This window comes from Rattus norvegicus, chromosome 12 (genome assembly GCF_021556685.1).
Source record: "Rattus norvegicus strain SHRSP/BbbUtx chromosome 12, alternate assembly SHRSP_T2T, whole genome shotgun sequence".
Taxonomy (NCBI): domain Eukaryota; kingdom Metazoa; phylum Chordata; class Mammalia; order Rodentia; family Muridae; genus Rattus; species Rattus norvegicus.
Window position 1 is genome coordinate 51995603 of NC_141545.1, and position 18930 is coordinate 52014532.

The 18930-nt window shown below is 51.2% G+C and overlaps 2 long non-coding RNA genes across 2 annotated transcripts in view; one reads left to right on the plus strand and one right to left on the minus strand.

Annotated features, from left to right (window-relative positions):
• The window catches only part of LOC148002377 (uncharacterized), a 14362-nt gene extending 6329 nt beyond the window's left edge, over window positions 1-8033 (minus strand). Inside the window, exon 1 of the long non-coding RNA XR_015634979.1 lies at window positions 7910-8033. This is a non-coding gene — a long non-coding RNA (uncharacterized LOC148002377). The remainder of the gene's footprint in view (window positions 1-7909) is intronic.
• On the plus strand, window positions 5518-18291 carry LOC134481338 (uncharacterized). Its single transcript, XR_015634978.1, has 2 exons — window positions 5518-5662; window positions 17927-18291. It is a non-coding gene; the product is annotated as an uncharacterized LOC134481338 (long non-coding RNA).
• The last annotated feature ends 639 nt before the right edge of the window (window positions 18292-18930 follow it).

Consider the following 18930-nt stretch of genomic DNA (forward strand, 5'->3'; position numbering starts at 1 on the left):
CAGGAGCTCCCAGGTGGCTGCACCTCAGGATGGAGAGTGAAGGACACACAGATTCAGCCGTTGAAAGGTCAAAAGACTGAGCAAGCTGTCTCTAAGTACCAGAGAGACGGTCCCGGAGACAGCTCAGAAACATGGCTTTTGTTTTGCTTTAAACTTCCTGGTGATTTTCTTAACACCCACGAGAGAAATGCAATCTGATTTTAGAGAGGGCTGCAGAACTGAAGATTACCATTGGTCTCCTTCCAGGCTTCCCTGCCTCAGAACCTTTGCATGAGCCTTTTACTCTCTGCCAGCTCATACAGGCTGTCATCCCTAACTGGCAGGCTCCCTCCCCGTCTTCCCCTTTTCTAGCCTTTGCTGGACTTCCTCCGCTGACACTGCATTGTGTGGTACCTCCTCCCTACACTGCGAGCTAAGCCTTTATGGACAAGCTGTTACTACAGTTGTCCTTGTTTGCCCTGTTCGGATACTATACCATGGGTGTTGATGAAAATGGTGACTGGTCAAGGGAGGTAGCCCTGATTCAGCCATTTCCTGCTTCAGGAATCCCTCATCAGCAGTCTGGTGTGGTGAAGAGAGCAGGGCTCAGAGAGGGGAGTACACCATCCTGATGTCACACAGCGTTTGTAAAGTAGGCCTAGCACTGGGAGCCTGAACTTGCCTCTGTAGGGCTAGAGAACTCTGGATGGACCCTCCTACAGTGGCCTTCGTACAATTTGCATAATGGGTCTGAGGGTTCCGGGAGAGCCTGGCACAGGTCAGAAACCTAGCTGCCTCCAACTCCAGACCCAAGGCTGCCCCCTGGTGACCTGCATGGCCACTTGGTGGCACTGTGGGGCTGACACTGACCATCTGTCACCTATAGGACCCCCCCAACCCCCACTCGGTCCAGTTTGGCCAGGAGATCTCAGAAGGAAATTTGGGTCCTCTGTACCGCAAAAGAGGAAACTGAGGCACAGCAATGCCAGGCACCCAGCAGCAAAGTCGGAGAAGGAAGGAAAACAATAGTTTACAGAACCACCGCCCTGTGACCCAATGACAGAACTGGTCTCCAGATGGGGAAGCTAAGGCCAATGGGCACAGGTAGAAATCTAGCAAGATGGTTGTCATACACTTGAGAACAATGTTGCTGAATCACAGCAAGCCCTGACTTGGACCACACCAGGACCACATCCCAGCAAAGGAAACTGAGGCGACAAGGCACCCCTTACATAGTGGCCATCATACCAAGACATGTCTCTGACTTTACCCAGCCCAGGTCACACTCAGCCAGCAAGGGCCCTGGCTTCAAATGGGTTCTTGGGCCCCCAACCCTCCTGATGTAGATGGCAGCCAGGATCTGGGTGCTACCAGAATGTGAGTTGTAGGGGACCCCATGTCTCCTCCAAATGGCCATACAGCTTCTGGTGATGCCATGAGCAGGGAGGAGTACTTCAGAGGGGGCAGTCCCCAGCGTCTCCTAAGTAGTGGGTGTGGACACAGAAGGAGCAGAGACAGTTGCAGAGAAGAAGGTGAAAAATCTGGGGAAGAGAGATCTGCAGACAGAAACAGACAGACAGAGAGACACACAGACAGAGAGACAGAAATAGAAATGGAGAGAAGAGAAAAAAACCAGACAGGGGAAGAGACAGGAACAGTCAGAGACAAAGCAAGACAAGGAGAGAGACAGAGGCAGAGAAAGAAACAGACATGAGGAGACAGCTGGGAAATGACAGGGAATCACAGAGCCAGACAGACACTGACATGGGACTCAGGGCCACCGAGGCAGGAGGGGCGAGAAGGACAGAGGTGGGGCCTGGAAAAGCAGAGCCAGTGCCCAGGACGTACCATGCAGGTTGCCGGGGGTGGGAGGTCTGTGTCTGATCTTAGAGAAGCCAGCACAGGAAAGCAATCAGAGGGAGGGTTGTGAGGAGGACTAAGCCAGACCAGAGAGGGAGGAGGGACCCAGGGCGGGGGCAAAGACTAGCCAGGACTGAGGTCCTACCACCCTAGGGTCCTCTGGGATAGCAGCCCTCCAAGGTCCTCCCATTCTGTCTGTCCCCATACCTGTGGCCTCCCCTCCCTCCTAACAGAGTTGGCCAGGGTCCAGGGCGGGTCAGGAAGCTGGCCCTCTTGAAGATGAGAAGATGCCCCTTTCCGCCCACTCAGTAGGCCCAGCAACCATTTGCATAAAACAATGTTCCTGCAAGGCATGCTAATGCGTCCTGCTATTTTTGCCTCTCCTGGATGCTGGTTTGCATACATTTACATATCCTGGAAGAATTAAGCTGGGATCATGTAAATGAACCCACTGGCTGGGGTGAGGGGTTCTGGGTTCCTGCCTCTGGAGGGTTCGGCTGTCATAGTCTTCTCAGCGTAGACAGTGTCCTGGGGCTCCAGGACAGGTTGGCCAGGGTCAGATGTGCTCCTGTCCCTGATCCTGAAGCCAACATTGCCCGTATCAGGCTTAGTGTTGCAAAAATGAACTTTCGAAAATTCATATTCCGTCTTTCCACGGCTTCTGGGATGTTATAGTCCAGGTCAAGATTCTCCTGTGGCCACAGGACTAACACCCGCCAGGCCCCTGGACCTACTCTGCCCTCCAGAGAGCAGAAATTTGTCCATCTGGTTTCTGCCTGACACAGATCCTTTGCACATGCAGCCCCAATGAAATACACTTGCCCTCCTCTTCAGTGCAAGTAACTAATCCATCCTTCTCAGTCAGGTCGCATGCCAGAGACCTCCTCTGGCCTCCTCTGGCCTCATCACACTTAGACCCTTGGAGCAGCTGCAATTCAGTGTCTCTCCCTTAGAGTATCAGAGCCTGGGGGATACAGGGACAGGTTTTCTTCATTGCTGGCTGCTTTCGCTGTGCCATCAGGTGTACACATTTTCTCAATTAGCATCTCTCAAAACCAGGCAGTGATGGTGCATGCCTTTAATCTCCAGCACTTTGGAGGCAGAGGGAGTCGGATGTGAGATTGGGACCACCCTGGTACAGACCTAGTTCCAGGACAGCAAGGGCTAACACAGAGAAACCCTATCTCAAAAGAAAACAGAAGAAAAACATTTTTTTTGTTGAAGAGATGGACAGTTGGGTAGGTGGGTGGATGGAAGGATAGATAGATATATAGAGGGATAGATGGGTGGGTGGGTGGATGGGTGGGTGGGTGGGTGGATGGATGGATGGATGGATGGATGGATGGATGGATGGATACGTAAAGGGATGCATGGATGGATGGATGGGTGGGTGGGTGGATGGATGGATGGATGGATGGGTGGGTGGATGGATGGATGGATGGATGGGTGGATGGATGTATGTTGTGGATGGGTGGATGGATGGGTGGATGGTGAGTAGATGGATAGATGAGTAAACAGATACACACATGTAAGGGGCAGAATCAAATAGTCAGCCCCTATCCTGATGAGCTCCAAACTCAAAGTTGGAGCACATGGCTTTTACACATCTGTGAATTAAACAGGTTCACCATGCCAGGCACTGGGCACAGTATTCTGTTATTTTTGACATCCCTCCCCACCCAAATAGACACATGAGAGATCTAACACTGCAGGCTTCAGAGAAAGAAAACAGAAGCTCTGGGAGGTCCAGGTCATAGAAAGAACTGGGACAGAGCTGAAGGTCCACCTCAGACCTGTGTGTCCCCTGCACCCAACCCTGCCCATTTTCTAACCCTGCTCACACCTGAGTGGGAAGCCCAACACTTTCCCTCAGGCGGAGTTATATAGTGTGTAGGCTGGAGTGGTCCCATACAGAACCTCAGGTCCATTGACTGCACACACAGTGGCCTGACCTTACCATACTTCAGGGTCCGTATGTAGACCTGTGCCATATATCTGTGTTCCCTCACATGCACAGCAGCCTGCACACACTTATGGGCACACGCATGTATACACCTAGGCCTATATTGGACTATAACACAATCATTCCTTTAGCAAATTTTTCCTTCAGATCCATGCTGATTCCATGATGCTGGCTGGAGGTTGAGAAGACTGTAAGAATGGCTTGACTGGGGGGAGTGACTTGCCAGAGGGTGCATGCTTTAAAGCTCTTTCCCTTTTCAGCTCTCCCACTCTCTAAAGCATGCTGTCCCTGATTCCTTTCTCCAAAGTCAGAAAGACCCCACTCCCATCAGTTACACATCAGATTCCAGGAGGAATTCTGCCTGTGCCTCACACACAGGTGTGTGCCTTTCCTAAGGGAAGTGTAAGGGATGGCATTCCATAGACCCACCATGGGATCTTAAAGAATTCAGAAGACTGTTCAGCTCCAAAACATCCAGGAACACCTTCTGGTCTGACTGTGGCTCCTGGTAGCACACATGTCAACCAGTAATGGCTGGTTTGTCTCTTTAGGCATGCTCTCAGATTCATGTTTCCATGTATGAACGGGCATACACGCACACCATATAAAGATACACAGACACTACACACAGAGACATATACCCACATACTCATATAAACATATATTCTACATATAGACACACACACATGCATGCATACATACACAGACACACATATGCACACACATGCATGCACACTCAAGCAACCATGCACATGCATACACATTCCCCCACACACAAGCTCACACACACACGCACATGCACATGTACACACATGCACACAACACACTCATGCACACACACATGCATACGCATGCACACATGCACACACGTGCACACATGAGAAAGTGCACACCCAGCAGCTGCCCTCCTTCCACACAGCATCCCCCTGGTTTCCCCCTCCAGATCTGTTTGTGCAGCTGGTGTCTTGCTGTGGGGGAGGGGTGACCACCACCAGCCTCATTAAGAATTTCCAGCCACCCCCTCATTTCGAAGACCCCTCTGCAAAACCCCCCATGTGGTGGTGGTGGGGGCAGAGCTGCTTTGTTAATGCAGGGCCCCTGGGGGCCCCTCCTGCCTGCTCAGAGGCTTGCATTCCAAATTCCCCCATCTAAGGGGGAGGAGTCTTTGCTTGGATCCCAAGCTTCCCCTGCTGGGTGTCCAGACTAGGTCAGGCACCAAATGGGGCTCAGAAGTTCTCCTCTTCCCAGCCCTAACTGGTGTGGTCTGGGCAGGGGCAGCATTATCCAGCACACTGAGCATAACTCAACCCTTTTTCAGCCTTCACCATCCATTCTGACCACACCCATCTCCCTCAACCAACTGTCCCACTGTTCTTCCAGACCAGCTTGCTGCTTCTCTCAGGCAGCCCTCCAGGCTGGCTTCCCCGGTTGTTCACGCTTCTTTCTTACACCCTGGGATATGCTGCCATCTTGCCAACCCTCCAGCTTGTCTAACCTGACCACGGTGGTCAGGGGAGCCGAGTCTTACTGAAAAGGTGGGGGCTCTGGGTGTCTTGCGCTGTGGCCTGGGGTAAATTAATCACACCACACATATCTCTCAAAAGTTAGGTAAATTTCCCCTTGCCTCCTGTCACTGCCTAGCAAGCTGCCAACTTGGAGACTGTAATTATGCACATGGGTAATGAAATTAGCATTTCTATCAGTCTCCTCCCGCTTCATTATGCTGGGAAGAACCTTCTCTCCCATCCCTGCCAGGCTCCTTAGAGGCCCCAGGTGGTGCCCACACTGCAGGCTGGCCAAGGCCACAGGACTGTCCTGGAGGACACCCATCTCATCAGACCTCTGTGATACTGAGGGGAGGTAAGGTGAGCTTGGGGTGGGGTGGGGGACACAGAGTGGGGACGATGCTCTGGGGTGCTGGTCTGCTGCCTGTTGAGAAAAGGTAGTTATGGGCAGGCTCAGCCAGCTCTGTTGCTTTCCTACTGTGAGGGTATAGCTGCATGCACCCTGAAGCTGTCCAGACAAGGCTAGGCCTGGCCTGCCTTGCTCATCAGCCACAGGACCTCATTTGCCTGCACCTCAGTTTCTCCTTTAGTGTGGCGACTTGTGACAGTCATGAAGCCAGAGCTCTGCAAAGGCTTCAGATTGTGGGGCTGTACGCATGGGATGGATGTCACCCACAACTGCCGCAGGCTCCCTGCAGTAAGAATCGTCACCAAGGTGCCAGAGGAACCCTTTGAGAACTCAGTGCTTGTAGGCCTCCCTGCCTCAATCGGCACCTTCTGTCCTAGCTCTGTGTTTTGAAGGCCAAATTCTGATTCCCCACGCAGAGGCTGTGGGAGGTGTCACATTGCTGGGGACCACAGTAGACACTACCCTCACTCTGACCTCATGTCCCAGGGCTACATAGATGCCAGCTTGCACCGCCCTGACAACCTTCAAAAACAGATTATTATGCCAGTCACACTTTAGTCCGTGACACGGGTTATCTCAGAATTGTCAATCCCATGGTCATGTAGGAGACTAAAGCATCTCACTGAGACCCATGAGTCTAGGCTCTACCCAAAAGACAGGCTCCTAAGATTCTTTTATAGTCCCAGCCCCATCTTGGGTGTTGTAGGGAATAATGTGTCAGTAATGGAAAATAATAGCAACTTAGCCATGCCCTGCCTGCAGCCTCATTAAACCCAGCAGAGTATACAGCAGGGTACCCAGCACAGGGTAGGACTTTAAAGCAAGGCATGGTGAACGTGTGAACAGATAAACAATGAATAAATGAAGCAACCACCCCACATTGAGGCCCTTGACTTCAACCAGAGCTGGGACATGGCGAGATGAGGAACACTCTGACCCCAACTGACCTAGGCAACTTAGTGAGACCCTGTCTCCAAAACATGAAAAGGAAGTCTAGAGTATACCTCCATAGTAACAGAGTGCTTGCCTGCAGGAGGATGCTCTAGAATCAACCCCTAGTATTGAAAATGCACACATGCACATGTATGCATGCGTGCACACATGAATGCATGCATGCACATGCACACACAAATGAACACACACATGCACATGCACACACATACACAAACAAATGAATGCACACACGCACATGCACACACATACACAAACAAATGAATGCACACATGCACATACACACATGCTTGCACACACATGAATGTACACATGCACACACACATACATGAACACTCATGTACACGCATACACACACACACACACACACACACACACACACCAGAATTGCGCCTACTGGGATCCAAAGTCAACTAGAACCTAGACACTTTGCCCTGGGGAACTAGCTCGAACTCCATCTCCCTGCCTGTTGCAGTCCCCACCCTTCCATGTTGCCTCAATCCTAGGCAGTTCCAATCCTGGAAGTAGCCATTGTCATTTGAGCCCTCCCTCCAGACTTTCCCTCCTGTGAGATCTAGCCAGAAAACTCTGATGTCACAGTCAGCCAAAAGGCCCCAAGCCAAAGCAGGAAACCCACCATGGTTAGATGGGTGTGTTTCCCAGTCTAGGTCCAGTGAGGGTCCACACCTCTCCTACAAGCTCATCATCTCTGGACTCCCACCACCACCACCACACCATGGCAACTGGAGAAACTGCCTGGAGCCTCCAGCCACCCCCTACTGTTCTTTGGAGGAAGGGGTCACTAGGAGAGTGCCCCCTCCCACCAGGCAGCCTTGGCTCAGGAATCTAACAGGGATACAACACTCAGGGATGGCACAGTACACCCAGACACCCCAGGGCCTGAGACACACCATCCCTCTTGGAAAGTTCCCCGACATTCCCAAGCCTCAGCCTTGCCAAAGAAAACTGCGGCCAGGCTTGTCTTGGCACAGACTCAAGCCTGAGGCTCAGCAGGAAAACCGAAAACATTTACACAGCTGGGCCTGGGACCCGCTTCCCTCCAGAGCCTGTCAGGGCTCTGCTGGTCCCCAGACTGGGGTGGGAGGTGCTTCTGAAGGGGCCTGTGTTCCCCAGCTTGGCCAAGCATGGCTGGCCAGACAGAAAACATGAGGAGAGGCCAGAGGGCTGGAGCCTGGAGAGTTAAGGTTCTGCCCACCACGGGGTCACTGCCACCAGGCTTACCTTACATGGAATAACCCCAGAAGTGGGTCACGGGGCCAGGTAGCTCCCAGGGTTCTTTACCATTCCTTGGCACTCCATCCCTGAATGATGCTGGCTGCCTTGCTGGGGTTCTCCAGCTCTGGACAGCCTCCCCCACTGGACCCATGAGTCCCAGCTGGCCCACTGCTCTGAACACCATAGGTCAAGAGGCCCCGGATTGACTGCTGCAGAGCCAGAAATCTTTGTACTAAGGGAATGCAGGGTGGTATGGCCACCCGCTGAGCTTCATGACATCCCCCTTCCTACCTTCAGCTTGCTACCACTCTGTGGCTCATTCTCTGAGGCAGAGCCAGAAAAAGTCTTTCTCCCTCACTCAGAGGACAGGGGAGCCACAACATAAGGAACCTTGCTGAGTGACTGTGGTAGAGTGCCTCGACTCGTGATGCAATCATGACGTCTGCAGGTGACAGGACTGAAGCTTCCATGAGAAATTTTGTATAAGTTCTGGCACACCCTTCAGCAACTGTCAAAAGTACAAAACCAAACATGGTAGCTCGAACCTGCAATCCCAGCACTGGAGATCTATGGACGGTGGTGAGTTAAAGGCCAACCTGGGACACAGCAAACAAACATGTGGGCAAACACGGGTAATGAGTTCATTCTCGCCCTTACAAAGTATTATGGACTATACATACTTGTGTCTAAAATACTGCTGGTTTTCCTGAGACAAGGTCTTTCTGTATTATCCAGAACACTCTTAAACTCTGGGGATTAAGCAATCCTCCTGCCTCAGCCTCTGGAGTAGCCAGAATTTATATCATACTCTAATGTCATAATCTAGCTGTGTGCAGCACCTCCCTTCAAATATAACTTATTGTTCTTGCCTGCTAGTGCAAGTTAGCAAGCTTGTGCTTAGCTGCAGCAAGGGAGATACTAGGCTGCACTGCTGCTGTGCCCTGGGCTGTAATGTTGCTGTGCCCTGGGATGCTACACTGTTGCAGTGCCCTGGGCTACACTGTTGCAGTGCTCTGGGATGCAAAGCTGCTGTGCCCTGGGCTTCACTGTTGTTATATCCTTGGCTGCATTGTTGCTGTGCCCTAGGCTGCAATGCTGCTGTGCACTGAGATGCTACACTGTTGCAGTTCCCTGGATTACACTGTTGGAGTGCCCTGGGATGCTACACTGTTGCAGTGCCCTGGGATACACTGTTGCTATGCCTTGGTCTGCTGAACTGCTGCTGTGCCCTGGGCTGCACTGTTCAGGTTACTCATCAGGCTATCATCTTTCTCATCCCCATTGTAGTATCAAGGGCCCTGCTGCACTCCTGCTGTGCCTTTGGCTGAAAGCCCAAATTGCAGTATGTGCTTGTGTACCAAGGACAGCAAGTGCAAAGCCCCACAGTTGTCCATGACTTAATGATTGACAAGCAAATAGCTTTGTGGCTCTCCTATCTCATTGCATACCTGTGACATTCCATGATCTAAAAGAGCAAGGTCTCTCAATGAACCTGGAATCATGAATTAGGCTAAGGTGTCTGTCCAGCAAACTTAAGAATGCTTTGCTCCTGCCTACCCATTGCTGCAATAGCAGGCACATGTCACCATTCCCTGCTCTTGGCATGTGTGTTGGGGACAGAGGGCAGAACCTACCAGGCTTTAGATTTTCCACCATGTGAACACCCTGGACTTTCATTACCCATTTTATAGTTAACACAATTTTTGTCATTTCCAGTGTGGGTCTGTTCTGGGACTGTAAGTAGGCTCATCAAAAGCTGTATAGCATGTCTTAGATGCTACAGTCACAAACAGGTTTTGAGGTCAAACACAAGTTTAAGGACAGCTGCCCTCCACACAAGTAAAATGGTTTGTTTTTCTGCAGGATTTGTCATTTCCTTTAGTATTTGATTGTGCCTGTGCACTCTGCAAGTTCCACCTCTGCACCAGGGTCCATAGGGAGTAGCAGAGATGACACTTTGACCCTAAAGCTGTCCTGGTTTTCAGTCTTCCCTGGCTTGCTGGGCAGTCTAGTATAAGTCCATTGCTTCGCTGGGTTTTTATTTGCTCATCTGCAAAATGCAAAGTGAGTAACCATGGCTCTCAGAAACCATTGCCCCCATGACACTTCACTCCCACCAACAATTACGTTAATTGATCACTCTGTGCCCTCAGATTGTAAGGATTTGGAACACTCCTGAGGCATAGTACAAGGGAAACACTTGAGGACCTATGTGGAAAGTGTGAAGTCTAGCACAGGAAAACCATATAGGTCTGACCTCAGGGGATACAAAAACAAAATGGCTGTAGGGATGGACAAGACATGGCTGAGGAGCATCTTGGGGTTGGGGGGCAGCTGAAGATACAATGTGACCGCCAAACACAGTGCTACTTTTTAAAAACATCATTCTTCCCACCATGCAAGGCATGCCTATAGGTTGGATGGCCGCTGCCTGCTCACCACCTTACAACTCCAACCATTTAAGCTCTGTACTGGTTCACTGGCTGATGGAAGGCGGTATTCCACCAGACACAATGCTCATTGGCTGCAGTAGTGTGCAGCCCCGCCCTCCATCCTCTCCGGCAGGTCTGGGGTTAAAGCTGCAGGATGCATAAATGTGCATAATTAATGTTCCTGGTTGAATATGCAGATTGACAATCAGGATTGACTTGCGGCTAATTGATCAGCTGTCTGCAATCACAGCGTTCAACACCTTGCATACACACCCTGGAGAGCACCATAGCCTGCCTGGTTCAGGCTTGTGTTGAAAATGGGTCCCTCAGCCCACAGGCACCCCACAGTCTGCAGCACCCCCTATACCCTGCAGGATCTCAAGCACACAGAATCCCAACAGTGTCCTGACTGCTCCCCCCCCCACAGCCAGCAGACATCCTCCATAGACCACAGACCTCCCCACAGCTAACACCCCTTGTACTCCAGAGCACTGTCCAGGCAAGAGGCCTGTTGAGCTGATGTGGGAGTAACGGATAGGAAGGACATTTTGCTCGGTGTTCCACCAAGAACTGGAGAGTCCTGCTTGCAATCCAGACTGCGAGTTCTAGAAGCCATGCATGGATTCCTCTGGATCAGTTCTATTCGACCCGGGGGGTGGATTTCCAGACTCTGGGGACTTCACATAACTCAGGAAGTCATGAAGGTGATATTAAGAGGAAGTCTCTCTGTGAGATGACAAGACAGTGAGGTCTTCCATCCTCATGAACAAACCAAGCCATTCGAACAGGAGTGGCTCTGCGGCTTTGGTCCAACTCTGTCTAGTTGTGGTCCAGCTGATCCTTTGCACAACGGACACTGCCCTTGCACTTCTGAGCCTCCAGAACCTCAAGCCAGAAACAATTCTGCTCACAGTTTATCCAGCCTGGGACGTCAACAGCAGAGGAAACAGGACTGGACTGCACAGCTTCGCCACTGCCCCCTGTCTGTGGTGGCTGAGTCAGGATCTAAGGACAGGCCAAGGCAGGTGGAGGTGAACACCCAGGTAGGCGTGGAAAGTCAGGGAGTGGGAGGACTGTGGAAAGAAGTGGGGAGCACCTCATCCTGGATGAGTCCCTGAGAACCAGGAAGAAGGACTGAAGGACAAGACCAGAGCCTCAGCTCCAGCAGGATGCAAGAAAACATCAACAGGCACCAAAAGAGAGGGGGTGAGAGAGGGGGAGGAGACGGAGAGAGAGGAGAGAGAAGTGGGAAGGAGGGAGGGAAAGAGGGGGAGAGAAGAGAGGGACAGGGAGGGCAGAGAGACAGAGGAGGGAGAGAAGAGAGGAGAGAGGGAGAGAGGGAGAGAGAGACAGAGACAGAGAGACAGAGACAGAGAGACAGAGAGACAGAGACAGAGAGATGTCTTCACCGGCCTCAGGAATGCATCTGCCTCTTTCCAACTGCACACAGTTCCCTCTAGCACAGATCCTCCCAGCCCTCCCCTCACTCAGGGTGGGGGCCGATGGATAGGTATTGTTCATCAGTTTTTCCATCCCCTTGGAGACAGAAATTGAGGCAGAAATTCACAGACCCAGTCAGACTCAGGACACAAAAGCAGACTACTGAGGCACAAGGGGAACTTCGCTTTCTTCAGCAGGGGTCACCCGAGGGTCATCTGCTACTCTGAGTAGTCCCACATGTCCTGGAAGACCACACCCACCAACATGAAGGGATCCCATCCTCACAAACTCAGGAGAATTCGCTACCTGTTTCCCTGGAGGAGCAATGATTTAATGAAGGTTCAGAACAGAAAAGAACTTGGTGCTCTTTCCTTGTGGAGTGAAGGAGAGAGTCTCTGAGGCATCTTCCCTTCTTGTTCTTAGCTTCTTACCAGCCACCTGCCCATGTCTTTCCCCAACACCATCACCTGAGGTAACTGACTACACCCACTGCCCACAGCCAACTTTATAGACTACAGAACACATGCTGGTCTCATTTTATTCATTACCATTACTGTTGTTGTTGTTGTTGTTGTTGTTGTTGTTGTTGTTGTTGTTATCATTGTGTGTCTATGTTCTGGACTTATGTGTAGAGTTCAGAGGGCGGGTTGCAGAGTTGGCTCCCCTATTCCAAGTTTACATGCTGTGCTGGCTGGCCTTTGTCAACTTGACAGTCCTAGACATAACCCAGTATGAGAGAATCTTAATTGATAAATTAGTACCATCAGATTGGCAGGTAGACAAGTCTGTGGGAGCATGGCTTTGAGTGATGATTGATATGGGACGCTCCAGCTCATATGAGCATCGACAACCCTGGGCAGATGGTTCTGGGCTGCATTAAAAAAGCAAGGTGAGAAAGCCATGTGGAGCAGGCCATTGAGCATTACTCCCCAATGGCCTCTGCTTTAGTTCCTGCCTCCAGGTTCCTGCCTTGCGTTCCTATCATGGCTTCCCCTGATAATGGACTCTAAATGTGCAAACTAAATGAATATTCTTCTGCTCAAGTTGTTTTGGGGTCAATGCTTTGTCACAGGATCAGAAAGCAAATTAGAGTGCATGGGTTCTGGAGAGCAAATCTGGCCATGCATGGGGTTTGTGTAGCAAATGACTTTTCCTCCTAGGCCTCTTGCTGGTCCCTTTTTTTTTTTTTTTAACTATTTTTAAATGAGAAATAAACACTATGTTGTGCTTCTGCGTACGCAATTTATCTGGAAGCGCCTGCACTGTGGAGAGTCGAGCGGGGTGAGGCTGTGCTGTTTACTTGCTTGTCACAATTTTGTGGGTGGCACTGTCTCACAGCGACATTGAGAGCAGCTACAGCACCCGCCCCAACCCATAGGCTTGTTTTCCTCAGTGCACTGGCTGGTTTTGTGTGTCAACTTGACACAAGCTGGAGTTATCACAGAGAAAGGATCCTCCCTTGAAGAAATCTCTCCATGAGATCCAGCTATAAGGCATTTTATCAATTAATGATGAAGGGTGGGATGGCCCATTGTGGGTGGGGCCAGCCCTGGGCTGGTGGTCCTGGGTTTTATAAAAAAGCAAGCTGAACAAGCCAGAGGAAGCAAGCCAGTAGTAGCACCCTCCATGGCCTCTGCATCAGCTCCTGCTTCCTGACCTGCTTGAGTTCCAGTCCTGACTTCCTTTGGTGATGAACAGCAATGTGTAAGTGTGAGCTGAATAAACCCTTTCCTCCCCAGCTTGCTTCTTGGTTATGATGTTTGTGCAGGGATAGAAACCCTGACTAAGATACTCAGTATCTGCTATCCATGGTCAACTGCTGTCTAAATATAAGGGAAAATTCCAGAAGTGAATAATTCATACATTTTAAATAGCTTTAATTTTTTATTTTCTTTACTTTCCTCTGTATGGGTGTGTACCTGAGTATATGCCTGTGTACCAGGTGGAGACAGTATCCACAGACCCCAGAAGAAGGGATCAGAACCCCTGAAAATGCAGTTAAAGGCACCTGTGAGTAACCACATAGTTGCTGGTAAGGAGCACCAGTCCCCTGAACAACGGCCCATGGTCTCGACTGCTGAGCTGTTATTTCCTCGGCCCTCTACGTATCATTTATTACTGTCTATCACCTGTTCTGCTTTATCAGTAGTTGTTTGCTCTCTTGTTGTGCCTAGTTATGAAGTGACTTTACCACAGGATTATGCACAGCAGCAAGTGGCAGACACAGGGTTTGGCACTTTCCTGGCTTTAGATTTTTGCTGGGATTTGAGACTGCCTATGGGGCAGCACTTCACACTGTTGCTAACTCCCTGAGTCTAGGAGGCCTGCTTTCCCTATGTCTACAGGTTAATGCTGCTGTCTTAGTTAGGGTTTTACTACTGGGAACAGACACCATGATAAGGACAACATTTAATTGGGGCTGGGTTAGAGGATCAGAGGTTCAGTCCATTATCATCAAGGCAGGAGGAGGGCAGTGTCCAGGCAAGCATGGTGCAGGAGGAGCTGAGAGTTCTACATCTTCATCTGAAGGCTGCTAGCAGAATACTGGCTTCCAGGCAGCTAGGATGAGGGTCTTAATGTCCACACCCACAGTGACACACCTACTCCAACAAGGCCACACCTCCTCCAACAAGGCCACACCTCCTCCAAAAAGGCCACACTTCCTCCAACAAGGCCACACCTTCTCCAGCAGGGCCACACCTACTCCAACAAGGCCACAACTATTCAACAGAGCCACATCTATTCCAACAAGGCCACACCTCCTCCAACACAGCCACACCCACTCCAACAAAGCCACACCTCCTCCAACAGAACCACACCTACTCCAACAAGGCCACACCTACTCAACAGAGCCACACCTACTCCAACAAGGCCACACCTCCTCCAACAGAATCACACCTACTCCAGCAGGGCCACACCTACTCCAACAAGGCCACACCTGCTCCAACAGGGCCACACCTTCTAATCATGCCACTCTCTGGGCTGAGCATATATAAACACATATATAAATCACAACTGCACTTACAAAGCTGAAACCAGTCATGAGCTGGGGCAGCAGTCAGGCCCCTCCAAGTGCCTGAGCAGCTAAAACCACGCAACATTCGTTTTTCTAACAAGAAAGCTCTCTCTTCTTAAAAAAAGTCTTGGTGGAAAATACTTGACGTGAATTTGCAGTTTTCTATCTTGACCTACATTAGGTGTGGTCCTCTCAAGTTCTTAAAGAACCTCGAGGCCACTTTGCTGCTGTCAACCTTGTAGACTGAATCTCCTGTGATAGTCCCCATCCCAGTCTGTTATTTCACCTCTGCTTCCTCTCAGGCCAAAGCTTTCTGCTCTGATTTTGAATCCCAGTGTTTACTGAAAACTTGGCTAAAAGCAGCCAGCAATAACTGTACCACAATTTACTCCACTAAATTAATTGGGTCTCTCTGGGTAGCCCTGGCTGGCCTGGAATTCTCTTAGTAGACCATCCTGGCCTTGAACTCACGAAGATCCACCTAACACTGCCCCCCAAGTGCTGGGATCAAATCCTGTCTATCCCCATGCTCAAATTTTCAGGAAATGGGCAAAACGCAGGTAGACAAGTTATTTGCCAATGTGTAGCATGATCGGCCTCCAGTCTGGTTCCCACTGGAGTCCGTTTTCTCACTCTGAGAGTTCCTAAGCAGGGTGCTTATTGTCCACATGTCTCTCAGTTTGATCTCCACAGTCCTGCCGGGAAGGCCTATTAATCTCTGCTTACAGCATTGTGTGGCTTCCTCCTCAGCCATTCCTCCCACTACCATGATTGGGACTGGTCATGGTGACTTCATCTTTGGTAGCAATTTTCTGTGTCAATTCCTGCCTTGTGACCTGGTGACTGACAGAGGAAACCAAAGGAAGTAAAATTTACTTCTACTCAAGGGTCCAGAGGGAGCAGCACAGTTCAGAGCTGCAGGTCTGGGTAGGATTGGCAGAGACCATTCACAGCACAGTGGACCAGGAACTAATTAGGCAGTAAGTAAGTAACCTGTACTGGGCACTGCCTTTAAATTCTGCCCCCTGGTGGCTTGTTTCAGCCACTACACCCCATGAAGTAAAGTTACACAGTCTTTCAAATAGCACCACCTACTTGAGACTTAAGTGTTCACGGCCGCCATGAACCAGCTGTTCTGCCCCAACTCAGGACCCAGAGCATCAGAGCTGCCAGGACTAAAACCCGTAATGCTATGAGCCAACCTGGACCTTTCTTCTTCATAAGTTGATCATATGAGTGTCAGAGCAGCAAAGGACTGGCAAACAGAGCCTTCCCTCATGGTGGCTCGGGGCTCCTGAGTCTATGCACTGTGTGCTGCGGGAGCTACTGTGCCCAGCATCTACCACCAGAAACACCAGACAACTGTTTCTGCTGGTCACCGGCCTAAGCAAATTACAAGGTCAGCCCAGCTTCCAGGAGATCCCAAGATCCCTGTAACTGGTAGCAGACTGGTGTGGGGGAGGGGACACTCCCTGCCATCCTGAGCCCTTCCATCCCTGTCTCTTGAAGATTTGGCCTGGAGGGGCCTGCTATGCACCTGCTGGGTGACATCCAAGGAGCACAACGAGTCATGCTGACATGGCCGGTTCTAGCAGGCTGACAACCACCCCAAGTCTGCCTGGACCTGGGGCAGCAGTGCTGTAAGACTCCTCTCCCTTTTATCCCTGTGTTCTGACCACGAGCCATTTTCCCTTCCTGAACATGCCACCAGCCCTCTGTCAGGAGCTGCCTAGAATGCTGTCCCCCACCTCTCCCAGCCAGGCTCACTCCCCTGTCCTTCTGACCTCCAGGGGTAGACTCTGTGCTGAGTGTGCACTCTCCCCCAGCCCCTGTGGACACCAGCGTCACTCATTTCTGTCATCATCAAACTGCAGTCTCGGCTCCCCGGAGGAATGACGTTACACATCTATGTCCCTGAACACTGAGTCCAGAGCAGGACACAGTGACGTGCTCCATGTCTACCTGTGAGAGGGATAGATAGAAGGGACAGGAGACAGACACACGTAGGACAGTTGTCATCCCTACTCCATTTCAGCCACAGGAATAGCCCAACCCACCCTTGTCTATCTCTCACCAACCAAAGCCCCCGCTCCCCCATCCCCACTCCTGACAGCCTTACCCACCTGCTCATCTACTCCCAACTCTGGGACAGCAGAATTCAGAGGCTCTGGGCAGTCACAACCCCACTGCTCTACAAGCCTCTGGGTAGCCATAGATAAAGGGGAACACAAAGGTCTGTAGGGTGACCCCTTGGAGACCCCAAGAACCAGGTGAAACTTGAGGACACTTTTATTCAGACAGTGTGCAGGCCTGCACTCTTTGCCACTCAGGGCCTGTCATGTGTCACTGAATAGAAAAAGTCTGGTGTGGCAATCAGGACCTCAAGTACAGCCTGGACACCTGCTATCTACTGGCCCCTCCCAACCTTCCCAGCTCAATGCATGTCCTAGGGAGGAGCCAAGTCCCGAAGAAAGCATCTGACTTGCCCGAAGCTCATGACATCATGAGATGGGGTGGTAAGAAAACAGTGGCTGGAAAGGCAATGTACCCTTCACATCTCTGACAGGCACAAACACTGCCACATGTGTACACATGCCTGGGCCACAGGTGGAGCCCACTCGTTTGTGCTCACACCTAACCCTGGCATGGAGACAGTCACTCGTGTATGCACATGCAAGCCTTCAGAATCACCATCCGGAAATACCCACCTGTCTCAAGGGCCAGCCTCATGCCACACACCATGACAGTAGTTGTGTGGGGAGAGGCGACTGTAGAAAACAGCTGCTTGGGGAGCAGGTGAGGTGGGGCTACAAACATGGTGGGCGCTCCCAGAGCAGGAGACCATTTTGTCAGCCACAAGATGTGGGCAGCATGAACCCTGGTATACTCACTGTTCCCTGGAGGAAGAGGCAGAACAGGTGCACAGCGCCCCTCAGCGGCTCTCTGGCAGTTAGACCAGTCTCCTGTTGAGCTTCACCAACTTCCTGGGTCTGGCTCCTTCCTGGGGTCTGGCCACAGAACCCAGGACTAATGAAGTATCCCCATGAGGGAGATGCTTGCCCACCGGACCAGCCAGCCCTCCATTACTGCTGTGGGCTAGCACTGACCATCCTTCTAATCTGTTTGATTTCTTAGGAAAATGGCTTTGGCAGTTTTGTGGGGCTGGGGAGACGTAGACGCATACCTTTCAAATCAAGCCATGGCCTCAATAGGAAAGGGAAAAGAAGAAGCCAGAGAAAACAGAGAACAGGCACCCGTGGGACTCACACCATGCCAGCTCTAAGAGAAGGGAAGAAAGAAGCTACAGAAAGCAGGCACCCAGGCCGTTTAGCGGTGGGATGCTCACCGCTTCAACTCATTCCCATCCTCGGGGACCAAGCTCCAATCTCAGGAACGTGAGAGAAATCTTCTACCCCCAAACCCAGAGGCTCCCTGTCTTCCAACAGGTAGCAGGCGCACAATAAACATGCACGCGGCCCATCTGCGGCGCCCAGACGGTTTTCCTTGAGTTGTCCTTCAGCGGAGTTGACTAGGAAAAGGACAGCGAGCATGATTAAAGCGGCATGCGAGTCGCCATAAATAATAAATCAATAACCGTCGGTGATTCACCCGGCGCTCTTCAACTGGATTTAAAACAAAAAAAAAAAAATTAAATATAGAACAAAAGGAGCCAGGAAGGAAACGGGAGGGAGCGGGATGCAGACCTTCCTGATGTTCCCACCTCTGACTGGACCCTCAGGAGGAACTGCGCTGTGGGCCGGGTGGGGGTGGGGTGACTCCGCGGGGGGTCGTTGCAGGATGAAGGCATCCTGCTGACACCGCGGTGCGGTGTTTCTCTCCAGTCCAACAATGGAGTCCCGTGGTCGTTACCTCCAACTCGTTCTTTTCACAAAATAAGGGAAAGTGCTTCATCTACCTGGAGCTAAGGGGAGGCGGGGGAGGGGGCGCGTGTCCAGAGGCTTTCTCGGTCAAAAGGCACCCTGGGATGAACAGCAGACTTTGTAGCAGGGTAGACATGCCCCGTCCATTCTGACACCTGCTGCATGTGGGTACTGGTGACAAGCACAGACCCTGCTTTTCTGTGTCACAGCCAGCACAGGGGAGCCACAGGCAGGGCAGGGCAAGAGGTGGCAGCAGAT